Source organism: Halichoerus grypus, chromosome 14, assembly GCF_964656455.1.
Source record: "Halichoerus grypus chromosome 14, mHalGry1.hap1.1, whole genome shotgun sequence".
Classification (NCBI taxonomy): domain Eukaryota; kingdom Metazoa; phylum Chordata; class Mammalia; order Carnivora; family Phocidae; genus Halichoerus; species Halichoerus grypus.
In genome coordinates, this window is record NC_135725.1 from 83,725,191 (window position 1) to 83,741,518 (window position 16,328).

The 16,328-nt window shown below is 38.7% G+C and overlaps 1 protein-coding gene across 4 annotated transcripts in view; it reads right to left on the reverse strand.

The window, feature by feature from the left end:
* NR6A1 (nuclear receptor subfamily 6 group A member 1) overlaps window positions 1-16,328 on the reverse strand; it is a 228,274-nt gene that overhangs the window by 39,466 nt on the left and 172,480 nt on the right. The gene's annotated exons all lie outside the window — the stretch shown is intronic.

The window sequence follows — 16,328 nt, forward strand, 5'->3', positions numbered from 1 at the left end:
CTGGCAAACAGGGGTCATTTTTAGAGCCTTTGTCCTAGGAGCAGACCCTTGCATCTACCTGCAGATATCACAAACACAGCCTATTTTAAAAATAACTCATGCTCCTCTCCCTGGGTTTCATCATCACTTGGACCAGTATCCAGGTCAAAAACTTGGGAGATAGCCCTGACTCCTCTCTCTCCCTCACCTTCCTCAGCCACAGCCCATCACTTACTTCTACCCTGTAGAAAGGTGATAAGGTGATTACTGATAATTTATGTCAGTGCCCAGCAAATGGCATATACCTAGTAAATGAAAGTTATAATTATTAACCAGTGAAGAAGTTTTTTTTTTTTTAGAATTTTTTTTTTTTTTAATTTATTCATTTGAGACAGAGATACACAGAGAGAGAGAGAGAGAGTAGGAGCAGTGGGGAGAGGCAGAGGGAGAGGGAGAAGCAGACTCCCCGCTGAGCAGGGAGCCTGATGCGGGGCTCGATCCCAGGACCTGGAGATCATGACCTGAGCTGAAGGCAGACGCTTAACGACTGAGCCACCTAGGCGCCCAACCAGTGAAGAAGTTTTAACCAGGCCCAGCCAGCCAACCAGTCTTCCACCTATTCAACAAATAGATATTGGACAACTATTCTATTCTAGGCACTGTTGTAAAAGGCATGGCTACAGCAGTGAATGAAAGTCCCTGGTGAAGCTTACGTTCTAGCAGAACATCTACTCTGTGTCCAGGCCCCGTGTTTGGTTCTGGGTACTGGGTAAATCATCGTGACCCCCACAGTCAAGGAACTTACTGCCTCGCAACAAACAAGTTAGTCAAAGAGGAAATTCGGGCTGGAATATAACTCTCTAACTTCCTCTTCCCTCAAATTTCACTTACTCAGGATCAAGCTACCGCCAAAGAACAGGCATATGACAAAAGAGTGCCCTGGTGAACTGTGATGTCAGAACTTGCTAGCAGGTACAAGAAACCTCCAAGAAAAGGTTCTGATCAGAGGCCAAGGCAAGAAACCAGAGATCTGAACCACACTCCTGAGTAACAGGCAAGATATAATGATTAAGAACACACCCCAGATCTTTATTTAAACCCCAGTTCTGACACTTAACCAGCTGACTGAACGAGGGCAAATTAAGTTACTTCACCTCTCTGAACCTAGTTTCTCTCATCTGTAAAATGGGGATTATAACGGTACCTACATACATAAATAAAGTACTCAGCACAATGCCTGGGCTACAATGGACATTTAATAAATGACAACTATTATTTTCATTATCATTATTATCCTAACAGATCCACGCTTAATGTGATAATAACATTCCTGAAAAGAAAAGCATTTGAAAGCAATGTTACAGGAGGAGCATGGCAGTATACATAGAGATGTAGAGAAGGCAGGAGACTAGCATTTAGGCAACCTTTATTATATGCCAACTTTGAGATGTCTTTATGATCCCTATTTGTAGTAGGCTGGATAATGGCCACCCAAATATATCAGGTCCTAATCCCTGAAACCCGTAAATGTTATCTTGTAAGGAAAAGGGATCTTTGCAGATGTGATCTAATTAAGGATCTTGGATTGGGAGATTATTCTGGATTATAAAGGTGAGCCCTACTTGCAATCACACATGTCTTTAAAAAGAGAAAGACAGAAGGAGATTTGATATAAACAGAAGAGGAAAAGACGCCTGCATGCGCACACACATGTACACACAGAAGAGAAGGCGATGTGAAAACAGGCAGAAGGCAGCCGAAGCCAAGGAATGGCTTCCACTACAAGCTGGATGAGGCAAGGGATGAATTCTCCCCTAGAGCCTCTGGAGGAAGTGTGGCTCTGCCCACCTTATTTTCACATGACTTTTGAACTTCCAGAACTGTGAGAGAACAAGTTTGTGGTAATTTTTAACAGCAGCACAGGAAGCTAATACACAATATTTTTTTCATACAGGGCAACAGACATACATACTAAGGCTCTTGCCCAAAGTCACACAGCAAATAGCAGTTATGCAGAGAGAAGCAGATACAGGAGACCACAGAGCTAAGGAAACAGGAGAGAGGAAACACCAAGGTTCTTGAGGACTCTGTATTTCCTAGTTACAGACCTTTCCAAGACTTTATAAGGCTTGGATGAACTTCCTAACTACGGGCAAATTGACATACCATGACAAACTGACATTCCCATGTCTTGTAATACAATACCTTCTTTTATTTTTTCTTTCTCAAGCTAACTTAAATGAGTTTTTGTTATTTGCAACTAAAAGAAATTTGGTTAAAATATAAAAATGGCCCTGGTGTAATAACCATTCTTTTTCTTTTCCTTTTAAAAATGCACAGGAAAAATAAATAAATAAGAATGCAAAGGAAGCTCAAGGTAAACATTAGAGCAAAGTTACAATAGAGAATTAAAAAACTAAAACAGGAAAGGCCAAACAGGCAAAATGAATGACATAACAATAGTACTATGTGTGGGATGTGATTTCCTGGAGTGCTGGGCTTGAGTTGCTGATTGGGCTTAGAAATAGAACGAACATGGAATGTTGTGAAAAAATCTAGATTGGATACAGAGAATTTAAATTTTCTCATTTTAAATTCAAACCTTCAATATTATATATGACCTTTCTATATATTTATAGATATATATATCTCACATTCTACCATATATAGGATACATATCATATATATATATACACACACATTAAAATATAAACCAGAAGTCTACTAGAATAGACTTAAAAATAGTTATAATTAATCAATATCTAGAAGAACCACACCATCTCTTTCTCCCTTTCTTCAGAGTTGTGACTTCACTGAGTACAGACCATTACTAAATACCGTGTTTCGTGTTGTGTCACATAATTCTCATAATCCCAAAGGTGGATACAACTGCTATTACCATTTTTGTAACTGAGAAAATGGAGATCTCAAAAAAAGTTAAGGAACTTGTCCATTTAGGAAGTGGCTGACCCTAATCTGCCAATATCAGAACTGGAGTTCAGTAACCTCTTCAGAAAGCATTCGTATGGCTTTGTGTGCAGCATCTGGATCCAGGGCAAAGGACCCACTGAACAACAATCAAATACAGAACTATTAAGTATCTGCTTATGTCTTGTAACACTGCTTGTTCTTTTCATGAGCACTTAAAAGGCTACGATGAGATCAAAGACGAGGTGGGACTATTTCTCCACCAATGGGCACAGATTGGATTTCCTTTGACTCCTGTGACTGCTTCTCTTTCATAGCTATTCTTACTGCCATTTTCTGTTTCTATAAGGAGCACTGGCTTATGCCACAGACCAGGAACTAATTCAGAAGGAAGTCTCTCAAAGGTACAGGAGAAAGGCCCTCTCCCAATCAACTGTGAAGCCCCTCACAGAAGCACTTTACAAACTTCCCTCACAACATGTGGGAAAGGATCATAAAAACAGGAGAACCTATTGCTAACGGACCACTTGGGTACTAGGTTCTGTGCCAAGCACTTAACACGTTATTGTGGTGAATCATAAAAAATAAGGTACCCTTATTTTACAGAAGAGGAAACTGAAGCTTATGAGGTGATATCACTTTCCAGCAGTCACCAGCTAGTAAGTATAGGAGCTGGGCTGGAACCCCCAAAGTCTATGAACCTAATCACCACATGCTGTAGCCACAGCAAGGCAAATCTATCTATACTATATGCAGGTTAAGTCAGGCCCTTCCCTACTTGGGAAAAAAAAGTTAAAAAGTCAAGCCCTTTGTAAATGAATAAATTGAAGCAAAATGTCCCAATGGTGCCCTGCCAGATGTCAGATATAGACTTCTGCATCTCCTATTCTTGTAAAGGACTTGAAGGATATTTAAAGCATGTTTATATTCATTATCTCACTTGTACCAGGCCAGGACAAGGATTAGTCTTAGAGATACCACAAAGAACATTTAGTGAGTACTGACTGTGTCCCATGCAACATTCAATAACTTTTTACATGGATGGCCTTACTTATTCATCACAGTAACTGAGAGGTATCATTATCCCCATATTACAGAAACGTGGAATCTTAGAGTTAGAAAGTACCTTAGAAATTGCCTTGAGCAGACCTTTACCCAAGGCATGAATTCCCTCTAGGATATCCCAAAACAAGGGGTTGCTCCACACTCTACTTGCACATCTTTAGTGACTCAATAAGATACTTCATTCCATTCATTTCATTTTAGACAGTTTTAATGATTCAGAAGCTTTTTCTTACACTAAGCCAAAGTCTGTTAACCTGAAGCTTTCCCCACTGCCCTGAGTTATGTGCTCATGGGCAAAAAATAAATGTATAATCTAACCTAGTTCATATATCAACCATTCAGAGATTTAAAGGTAAATGGGGTTCCCAACTGTAAATTTTTTCTTCTCCTATTTCTTAATGAATCATATAGTATCAAAATCTCTTTAAAGTATCCAGAACTGAATGGGGATGGGGGGGGGGTGCGGTGGTTCTTAATATAATTTAAGACTCAATTAGCTTTGTTTATATGTTTCTTCAGCTATCAATACCAGTAAACAAACGTATTTTATAATTACTGGTGCTATAAAAATGCCACACATTTTATAATAGGCAAACTGAAGCTTAACGAGGTAAAGAACTTTAATTTTGGTTACACAACCAGTCAGCAGTAGAACTGGAATTAGAATTCCATACCTCTTATTTCCAATCCCCTCCCTACACTTAATTCATATCTGGTTCACAGACATCTAAAGCTTGAAGCATTTATCACATATACTATTAACCCACGAAGTTCTTTTTGTTTTTTTTAAAGATTTTTTATTTTTAAAGTAATCTCTACACCCAACATGGGGCTCAAATTTACAACCCCTAGATCAAGAGTCGCATGCTTTACTAACTGAGCCAGCCAGGTGCCTCAACCCATGTCTTTCTTACTCCATTCTTGGGAAGATAAATGTTGAACCCAAAGGTAGGACTTTGTATTTGTCCTTGATCAATTTTATCTTTAGATAATAAATTCTGTATGTCATTCTGGCCTATTGAAATCTTTAGGGATCCAGTCCTGCCATCCAGTATACTAGTTATTTCTCCCACCTCCTTTTCTCCATATATGGTATTAGATTATTTTCATTTCCATCCTTAAAACAATACAGAATATGGCCTTAGCAAGCTGTTAAGAGCCCCTTTTCCAATCTGACTTAACCATTAACATTCTGGAAATAGATGCTCAGTTAGCTTTGTCTCTTAATTAGAGTAGACACTCTAGTTTGGCTTGCATTTCTCTATCTTATTTGTAAGGATATCATAAACGACTGTGTCATATAACTCACTGAAATTTCAGATTCATACACCATCTACAGCATTCTGAAGAGTGAGACTAACACAAAGGAAATGTTCATAACCGTCCCTAATTCAGCACTGTTAATCTATTAATTCTTTGTCATTAATCTGTATTATTCTACCTAAAACACAATGGAAAGAAAATCAGGCAAATAAGTACTTCAAATTGGAGACTATGGATCATAGGAACTGTACTGCTCAGAAGTCAGTAAGATAAGAGACAGAGGAGTTGATGAAAAGCTGAGGATTTGAAAAATGATAGGTATTTGAAACTGAACAAGTAGTTTGCTATCTGCAAAAATAGCAATGGGTAAAAATTACTGTAGGAGAGGGAAGACTTACTAATTTATCAGAGAAGCTGAATGTTTATCTTGATCAGCAGTACTAGAAGGACTCAGATAGTGAACTTTGAAAATACCATTTTCTATAAACAGGAGCCCAGACTTCTTAGAGAAATGTTTGATTCCAGGTTTGAATGTTGTGCTACGTAAGACTAATAATGGGGTCATGTCAAAAGGATATAGGAAACAACATAAAAAGCCTCCCACTGGCCTAAAATGGAGCAACCTATGCATCAAAAAGAATAATGATAGCAATGAATTAAAACACTTCAAATATAAAAATCAATGCATTCACAATAATATTAAAAAGAAAAACCTCATTAGTTACCATGGAGGTTGCTAGGACACCAATTCATTATTCTGAAAATTTATGTATTAAGGGAAAAATCAAACACTAAAAATAAAAACTATTGGAATCTTTCTCTTGCCCCTGTCCCCAAGAGTAAAAGAAGAGAGAAGGGTGGAAACTAAGACAGTTTTTTAAGAACTTTAAACTTTAATTGAAAAGATTGAGACTAGGTGAATAGATCAGCCTGGCAGTCAGGAGAACGGGGTTGGACGGGGAGGTCGAGTTGATCTCAGGGTCTATGGCAAGGTAAATCTCAACCCAGGGATGGAAAGGAAAGAGACAACTGTCAGCTCTCCAAATCTCTTGAACATAAGCAGTAGAACATAGAGACTAAGAACTTGGGCTTTAGAGTTAGACTCTTGGGCTCAAATCTAGGCTGTCAATTGCTAGCTGTGTTACCTTGGAAAGTTTCTTAACCTCTCCAGAGGTACCTCAGTTTCTAGTCTATAAAATGTGGATAATATGGTACCTTCTTCAAATAACTGTTATAAGAATCAAGGAGTTAACAGATTGCCTATAAATGACATGGAGCTCTAGATTCCTCATGGTATTAGAATGAAACAGCTTTGTAATATTGCTTACCTGCCTTTTTTCTTTTTTTTAACCTAAAAAAAACTTTAAGAAATTAGCACAGAAGAGGATTATTCAGTTAGTCTGGTGGCAGGAGACCGTAATGACAAATTTCCTAGGAGGTGAGCTCAGAAGTATGATTACCAGTTAGACAAATGAAGGCAGAGGAGGGTAAAGGAAGAAGAAACAATTGGGATATAAAGTCATGTCTTAAATGGAGCTGGAAACCTCTCTCCAACTTGGGTTTCCTCTGAGAAGAATCTCATTCCTTTCTAAAACAGACAATATAGTTCATTAAACTTTAGCAAGACTATCAAGATGAGTTACACAGAAATGTCCACAGATATATTATCAGATTATGTCCTACCCCTCTATACGTAAAAGAGTCATGACCTGCCCACAATTTTGTTCCTGTGCAATATTCTAAAAGGAACTTGCTGGGTATTCATGATAAATAAATGTAACCATACATAAGCAATATTAGAAAAAAGATAACGTTTGTCTTTGCTGGTTTTTCAAACCTTAGAAATAATCTTAAGAATTTTTTTAAAAGATTTTATTTGAGAGAGAGAGCATGAGTGGGTGAGGGCAGAGGGAGAAGCGGACCCCCTGCTGGATCCCGGGACTCCAGGATCACGACCTGAGCTGATGGCAGACGCTTAACCAACCGAGCCACCCAGGCATCCCAAGAATTTTTTTTAAACCAGTAATTATTCTAGTGCAGGTAACAGGAACTATCACATTAAGTTTCATTTCTTCAAATTTTAACACTCCTGTTGAGATAGATAAGGGTAAATGCAGAGCTCAGTTGGGGTCTCTATGGACACAGATTAATTTTTAGAGGCAGATATGTCAAATTCAAATGAAATAATGAAAATGATGAATAAAGCAGCTGACATGGTTGGTGTAGAAAATCAATAACAATCGGAATCAGGTACAGAGCCCTAGAAGATCTCTTCAGAGCACACTGACAAGTGTCTGCTCAAATAAATGGATGTTCCCATCTCTACATCATTTAGCAAGAACAGTAAGTAAATGAGAACAAAGACATTCATTAAACTAATCTGTTCATCAATCTGACCAGAATTTTACAATACTTAGGTTCTTGTTTTGTAAGAGTGGCAGGGCCCCTTATTTGTACCTCACCGAAGTTACACTGCAGGTTAAGCGTCAATCACAGACATTAACAGTAACATCTGGCACCACGATTGCTACAGAGAAGATGCTAATTTTGTTGAAAAAATAAATGAAAAATGTAAAAGTGTAAAAAGTTTGAAATACATTGGCTTGGTAGTGAAGACACAGTGAGTATGAATTCCAGCACTGCCACTTCCCAGCTCTGTAACTGTGGGCACATGTCTCAGTTCTCGAAGTCTCTCTATCAACTGAAAAACAGAGATAACCATAGTACTCACTTCATGGACTTACTAGGTACTAACTGATATAGGTTACAATGATAATAACATGTACCCTGGTACTATGCAACAAGTTCTGTTCTTTATGCATCACACATAATTCACTCTTTCCTCACAATTCTATGTAGTAGATACTACTATTACCTCCATTTTGCAGATGAAAAAAATTGAGACAGACATAGAATAAGAAATATGCCCCAAGTCCCCTGGCTAATAGGCAGGGGAGCCAGGATTCTAAGCAGACAATCTTGCACCAGGATCTGAGACCTTTCACACTAAACTAAACTGCTGAATACAATGCCTAATATATAGTAAACACACAATCAATGTTAGTTGTGCTACTGTTGTTAAAGACAAGTCTTCTGTAAGATTAGAACCTGATAAAATTTGCAACTTTATGAAATATTTTGTACTTTGTTTAAAAAAAATCCATCTTAAACAAAAGCAATAAATAATGCTTTAGTTAAAAAAAAGTCTTTGATAGATTTCAACATTATTATTGTTCAACTCTTAGCAAACTAGGAATAAGAAAAAACTTGCTTAATATAATAAAGATTATCGAAAGAAACCTATACCAAGTATCATACTTAATGATGAAATGCTTACAAAAAGTTTTTCTTTTCAGATTGGAAGTAAGACAAGGATGGTCCATTGTCAACACCTTCATTCCAAAGTGGAAGTACTGGAGGTTCTAGAATGCACAGTGAAGTAAGAAATATACAAAAACTAGCCATATTTCTATACCATCCACAAAGAGATGAAATTTTTAAAAGATGCCACTTACAACAGTACCAAAAAAAAAAAAAAAAAAAAAATAGGATACAACCCAGTAAAGACATGTAAGATTTCTATGGAGAAACTGTAAAACAATTAATATAAAATATTTCTAAGATAAATGGAGGATGTTCAGTAACTGGAGAGGAAGACTATGCTCACAGACTGCAAGTTATTACTGTAAAGATCAATAGATAAAGTGAAATCCCAACTCTGTGTGTTCATGTATAACTTGAGCTAATTGTAAAATGTATGTGGGAAAAGCAAAAGAACAAAAACAGCACAGATATTTAAGAAAAATAAGACTTCACCATATATCAATATTCATTTTAAAGCTATGGTAATTAAGGTGATGTTTTATTGGCTCAGGGATAGACAAACAGACCAAAGGAACTGAATGAAGACATACCATACCACAACATAACTAGGCATGTAATGGGATATTTAATTTACGACAAAGGTGGCACTGCAGAGCAGTGAGGAAAAGACAAGTCTTTTCAGTGAACAGTGTTGGGACAATTAATCTACAAGGAAAGAAAATTAAACTTGACCCTACCTCACACCACGCAAAATATTTAATCGCAACTAGACTAAAGACCCAAATACCAAAAGCAAAATAATATACCTCTCAGAAGATAATAAAAACAGATCTTCACGACCTTGGGTTAGGAAGAGATTTTTAAAATAGTCCACAAAAAGCACTAATCATAAAGGAAAACTTTAATAAAATTAGACTACATTAAAATGAAGAATGTTCATGGGACGCCTAGGTGGCTCAGTTGGTTGAACGTCTGCCTTCGACTCGGGTCGTGATCCCAGGGTCCTGGGATCGAGTCCCGCATCGGGCTCCCTGCTTGGCAGGAAGCCTGCTTCTCCCAGTACCTGCTCTGCCTGCCGCTCCCCCTGCTTGTGCTCTCTCTGACAAAAAAATAAAATCTTTAAAAAAATAAAAAAATAAATAAAATGAAGAATGTTCAGAGAGTGAAAAGGCAAGCCAAACTGTGCAAGAAGATATATGCAATACATACAACCTACAAAGAGCTCATATTCAAAATATGTAAAACTCCTATATAGCATTAAGAGAAATGCAAACCAGTAGAAAATTGGGCAAGAAACCTGAACAAGCATTTCACAGAGGAGACTATCCACATCATCAATAAACTTAAGAAAAGATGTTCAAACCTATTAGTAATCAAGGCTATGCAAATTAAAACCACAATGACATACTAATGGCTAAAAAAAAAAAGACTTCAAGTTATGGTGCCAATTTTGGAAAAACTAACTTTCATATGTTATTGGTAGAAGTGTTTATTGGTACAACTACTATATAAAACAGTGTGTCATTATTAATGTTGAAGATATACCTCTCTTATGACCCATTCCCAGATATATATGACCCAACAGAAATGCATGCACATGTGTATGAATGGACAAATTTGAGGATGTTCATAATGACAAGCTTTGTCAAAGCCGCAATTAAAAATAACCCAAATATGGGGCGCCTGGGTGGCTCAGTCAGTTGAGTGTCTGCCTTCGGTTCAGGTCGTGTGATCCTGGGGTCCTGGGATGAGCCCCACAGGCTCCCTGCTCAGTGGGGAGTCTGCTTCGCCCTCTCCCCTCTGCCCCTCCCCCCCAGCTCATGCTCACACTTGCTCTTTCTCTCTCTCAAATAAATAAATGAAATCTTTTAAAAAAAAATGCAAGTATTTATCAGTACTACTAGAGATGAACAGTGTCATTCCTACAATGTAATACTATACAGCTGTAAAAGTATTTGAGCTACTGCAACAACATGGATGACTAGCACAAGCATTGTTAGGTAAAAGAAGCCAGATCAAATAAAAACCCCAAAAAACAAACTATTCATAGGATTCCATTCATATTAAATAAGTTAAAACAATAACAACAACAATAAAAACAGGCTCCAACAATAAAGAGACATATTGAGAATAGTGCTGAAGTGGAGAGGAGCTTTTGAATCCTGGCAATGTTCTATTTCTTGACTTGGGTGATGCTTGCTTTACATTAATTCATTAAGCTGTAAAATGGTGTTTTATGTACTTTTCCCCAAGGGTTATATTTCACAGTAAACAAAGTTGAAAACAAAAGATAACAGGGCACTTCAGGTAAGGGAAAGGAATCAGCAATGGCAAAAAAAAAAAAGGAAAACAAATATAAGGTGTGTTTGGGCAAACTATGTAGATATATAATTAAGCAGAGAGATCTTATAGAAGAATGGTCAGAGAGAAGTCTAGAAAACTGTTTGGAATAGACTGTAATTTATTTATTTTTATTTTTTTAAAAGATTTTATTTATTTATTTGACAGAGAAAGAGAGAGCACAAGTAGGCAGTGGCAGGCAGAGAGAGAGGGAGAAGCAGGCTCTCTGCTGAGCAGGGAGCCGGACGTGGGGCTCGATCCCAGGACCCCAGGATCATGACCTGAGCCGAAGGCAGCCGCTTAACCGACTGAGCCACCCAGGCGCCCCAGATTGTAATTTATTTTATCCTACTGATAAAAAGACTACTGAGATTTTTAGAGGTGCCTGGGTGGCTCAGTCGGTTAAGCATCTGCCTTCAGCTCAGGTCATAATCTCAGGGTCTTGGGATCAGGTCCTGGAATGGAGCCCACATTGGGTGCCCCGCTCAGCAGGGAGTCTGCTTCTCCCTCTCCCTCTGCTCCCCACCGCCACCTGTGCTCTCTCTCAAATAAATCAATAAAATCTTTTTTTTTTTTTTTTAAAGATTTTATTGATTTATTTGACAGAGAGAGGCACAGCGAGAGAGGGAACACAAGCGGGGGGTGGGAGAGGGAGAAGCAGGCTTCCCGCTGAGCAGGGAGCCCGATGTGGGGCTCGATCCCAGGACCCTGAGATCATGACCTGAGCTGAAGGCAGACACTTAACGACTGAGCCACCCAGGCGCCCTATCAATAAAATCTTAAAAAAAAAAAAAGACTACTGAGATTTTTTAAATGGAGATATGTCGGGATCATAGTATTTTAGGAATATCAATCTCACAATGATGTGCAGGTTGCGACAAGATGAATGGCATGGGCTATGGGTAACAGGAATGGGAAAAGGGTCAAAAATGAACCTGAGGTTCTACACCAAGGTGGCTGTGAGAAATGTGGTATCACTAAAAGAAAAGAGGAAAGTAAAAGCTGTGTGAGGGACAAAATCATCCTCTCTTTAGTTTAAGAGAGGATGATAGGTGAGTCAAGTAGAAATATTTCAAAGGTAGTTATTTAGAGGACAATGATTAAAGCTAGGATGAAAAATCTGGGAGTCAACACATGGAAAAATTAAAGCTATGTCAATAGATTAGAACTCTATGAGATATAGGGGAAGGTAAGAAGTTAGGGAATGAAGTGAGATTACGTGATCAAAGAAGACATAGGTGGAATATAAATCCACAATTAAGAGAAAGATAAGAAACAAAAGGGTTTCATAAAGAAGAGAGTACTGTCAAATGCAATGCAGGTCAAAAAGTGTGAGGAAGAAGAAAAGGCTCAAAAGGTCACCACTAATAAAATTTTCAGTAAACTGATTAGAACAAAAATCATACTGAGTTAAAAACAGGTGAGTGGTGGGGCGCCTGACTGGCTGAGGCAGAAGAGCATGTGACTCTTGATCTCAGGGTTGTAAGTTCAAGCCTTACACCGGGTGTAGAGATTACTTAAAAAATAAAATCTTAAACAAAAATTGCTGAGTGGTAAATAAATAAAATAAGCAGTGTTTTATTGAGTAGTGTCACTCCATTTAAAAGTAATAGAAGGACATTTTGTAGGAAGAAGCAACAGCTTTTAAACAGATGTTAATTTTTTTAACTAGGGGAGATTCATATGCATTTAAAGAAGATAAACATAAGAACAAAGGCTTTTAGGGCGCCTGGGTGGCTCAGTCGTGAAGTGTCTGCCTTCGGCTCAGGTCATGATCCCGGGGTCCTGGGATCGAGCCCCGCATCGGGCTCCCTGCTCGGCGGGAAGCCTGCTTCTCCCTCTCCCACTCCCCATGCTTGTGTTCCCTCTCTCGCTGTGTCTCTCTCTGTCAAATAAATAATCTTTAAAAAAAAAAAAAAAAAAAGAACAAAGGCTTTTTTTTTTTTATTTTTTAAGACTTTACTTACTTGACAGAGAGACAGAGAGAGCACGCGTGCACGCAAGAGCACAAGCTGGGGAGCTGCAGAGGGAGAGGGAGAAGCAGGCTCCCCATTGAGCAGGGAGCCTGATATGGGGCTCGATCCCAGAACCCCGGGATCATGACCTCAGCCCAAGGCAGACACTTAAACAACTGAGCCACCCAGGCGCCCCTAAGATTTTATTTTTAAGTAATCTCTACACTCAACCTGGGGCTCAAACTTACAACCCCGAGATCAAGAGTCTCATGCTCCACCGACTGAGACAGCCAGGCGCCCCAAGAACAAAGGCTTTTAAGAGAAGAATGAACTATAATTCAGACATATGTTCAAAATAAAAATCTGTATGAAAAAAAAAGTTTAATATTTAAATCTTTCTTATTATTTTATTTTTATTAGGAAAAAGATAAGTTACTTGGGCACGTCAGAAAAGTAAAGTGATTCACCCAAGGTCACAAAGTGAGTTAAGTGATGGAGCTATTTCGACCTTACTATAACCTTACTACTTTTCCAAAGACAGACCTCCCATTAAATGAAACTAACTCCTATAGAGGTAGGGTGCAGGAAGAGAAGGATGGTATATATCAAAATTGAGCCTCAGTGTTAACTGCTGCCTTTTTTTCCCCAAAGAAACAACAGGAGTCACAACAAAGAACTAACTAGATGTATTCTTACCATCCTGTGAGTGATCACTTAGTTACCTCCATATAGCAACTAGTTCTACTTTAATTTGGGTAAGTATAGAAGAAAGCCTGTTACAAAATTTCTCTTGCGCTCATCTCTCCTCTCAGACCCACTCTTACAAAAATACCTCCCCCACCCCAAGAAGGACATTTTACTCATTCCAAGGGCTCAGGTTACGCAAATTACAACTGGAACTGATTTTTATCAAAACCTGCTTTTCAGACTGTGATGAAGGCCAGATTTAGGAAATGGAGAGTACAGCTGCTTACTTGGCCAAAATTATACTGACAACTAAGGCAATTTGGAACTTGCCTAGCTAAAAGGTATTTAAAACAAAGGGGAATTTAAAACAATTTCAACTGGATTACTGGTTCTAACTCCTCTGATCAGCTGCACATTCTTCTAAGTACTACTGACTCCACTCAGTTTCATTGGTCACCACCATCTGAAATGAAGTCCTTGAAATTAGGAAGAGGTACCCTCAAAATTTCATCTGAAAACATAGAATTTAAACAGAAATAAGTGAAAATCATAAGAATTCTCATCTGCTGCACAAACCACTATAAAAATCAATTTCCAGAGGCCACATGTGGAGTACCTCAGAGGACATTTCTAAAAAGTATTATCAGTTGAATGAAAACAAGTGAGCAATTCACAAGATTGGTATGAACTGAATGTTTAGGAGTTATCCTTACAGGTCACCGAATAAAAGATGGGAAAAAGAAAAAGAGGGGTGCCTGGCTGGCTCAGTTAGTGGAGCACGCAACTCTTGAACTTGGGGTTGTGAGTTTGAGACCCCTGCTGACTGTAGAGCTTCCTTTATTTTTATTTATTTATTTTTAAAGATTTTATTTATTTGACAGAGAGAGACAGAGCGAGAGAGGGAATACAAGCAGGGGGAGTGGGAGAGGGAGAAGCAGGCTTCCCGCTGAGCCAGGAGCCCCATGCGGGGCTTGATCCCAGGACCCTGGGATCATGACCTGAGCTGAAGGCAGACACTTAACAACTGAGCCACCCAGGTGCCCCTGTAGAACTTACTTTAAAAAACAAAAAACAAAAAACAAAGAAAATGTTACCGTCATTAACTGCTTAGGCCTGAAAACAAAGATGAAATGGTTCACAAATTACAATTAGCTGAAGCCACAGGAAATGAATCCAGGGAAAATGCTACCCCATCATTCAACAGGTGGGGCCAAGAAAATAAAAATTCAGACCACAGTCCCTAGTTCCTTCCTATCTCTTATGTGTAGGAACCTTCAAATTAGGAATCAAGTTTCTATTTGTGGTGAAACAGTTTTCATATTCCTGTAAATTCAGGTTTTCCAGATGGAGATAAGAACCTGCAAATCTGTGGTTTGTCCTATTTGGATTGCTACTGGGACCTTTTAAGGATCCCTTATTCATTTAGGGAAAAATAAGAGTTGGTTGAGCCTGGAATGTCTTCTCTGAAAAAATACAAATATATAGATATTTCATTAATAGATAGCTTGGATCCATGCACTAGAGCTCTAAACAAGTACATATTTTTGAAGCTGGAATAATAAAGTAGACAATGATTCACTATGTAATAATTACTACTTCTTGCTTCAAATCATCTTGTGACATTTATTCACTGAATAAACATTTGAGAGTTCCTCTGCACTCTTCACATATTACCTCACAATAGTGTAGGAGACAGACATCATTCCCATAATTTCAATACAGAGCAGTCAACACTAAACTAGAAAGAGAAGGTATACTGGGCACAGAGAAGTGGGTGATTCTAGTGCTAGATGAGGAAGCTGAAGGAAAGATTATCTAGAAGAGGTGTCACCTGAACTGGGCCTTAGAGCAGAAGTATGTCAAAGGGAATTTCAGCCAGAGGGAACAGTATAGGCCAAGAGGCTTGCTGGCTGTCGGTATTTAAATGTATTTTAGAGGAATGTAGTTATCTGAGATAGAGGGAGGTGAGAAAGGCCTTGATGAATGCTAGAACATGCAATTCTGGAGTTAGACTGACTTGGGAGTCTGTAGGCATGCATGAGATTGCCAGAAGGCAGTGTACGGTAAGAGAATAGAAACTGTAATAGACAACTTTTAGGTTGTCTGCTCAGCTCACACCAATCCTCTTTCCTTTGAGAACAGCCACTGCTGTGGCCTGTCAGGCACCTAGTTTACACTGCTAGATGAGCTGAATGGAGCAGAAGAGATAATGGCTACTGCTAACTGGACTACAAAAAGACAATGGCCCAAGTTGGTTCAATGAAATTCTCGGTTCCCAAGATATTATAATGAGGACACAAAATTACTAGCTTCTGATGAGCCTGAAACTGTGAATGTGACTGATGAGATGGCCTTGTTCCAGAAAAGGAGAGAATCCTCATCTCTGTGGTAGTGGTGGTGATGAGGGGTGGGATAAAGTGAAGCAGAGGGCCTTATGACTTCATAAGGGTTGAGAGTAGTTGCTATGGCTCCTGAAGCTTAAATATGTAATTAAAACATACTGGTCTCAATTCAATCTGTGGACACTCCCAGCCTGAACAAGCCTACCTCCTCCCTTTTCCACCAAGAGTTTTATAGCCTTTGGAGTTAAATACCACTAGTCTCAACAAGTGACTTACATAGTTACATGATTTCTAGTCCCCTTATCATACTGGTCATCTGCCTTTCCCTCTGGACATGTTCCTGCTTGTAAGAATCCTATGAAAATAAATTGTTCAGAATGTATTGTGGCTTGGGGTGCCTGGCTGGCTCAGTTGGTAGAGCATGTGACTCTTGATCTTGGGGTTG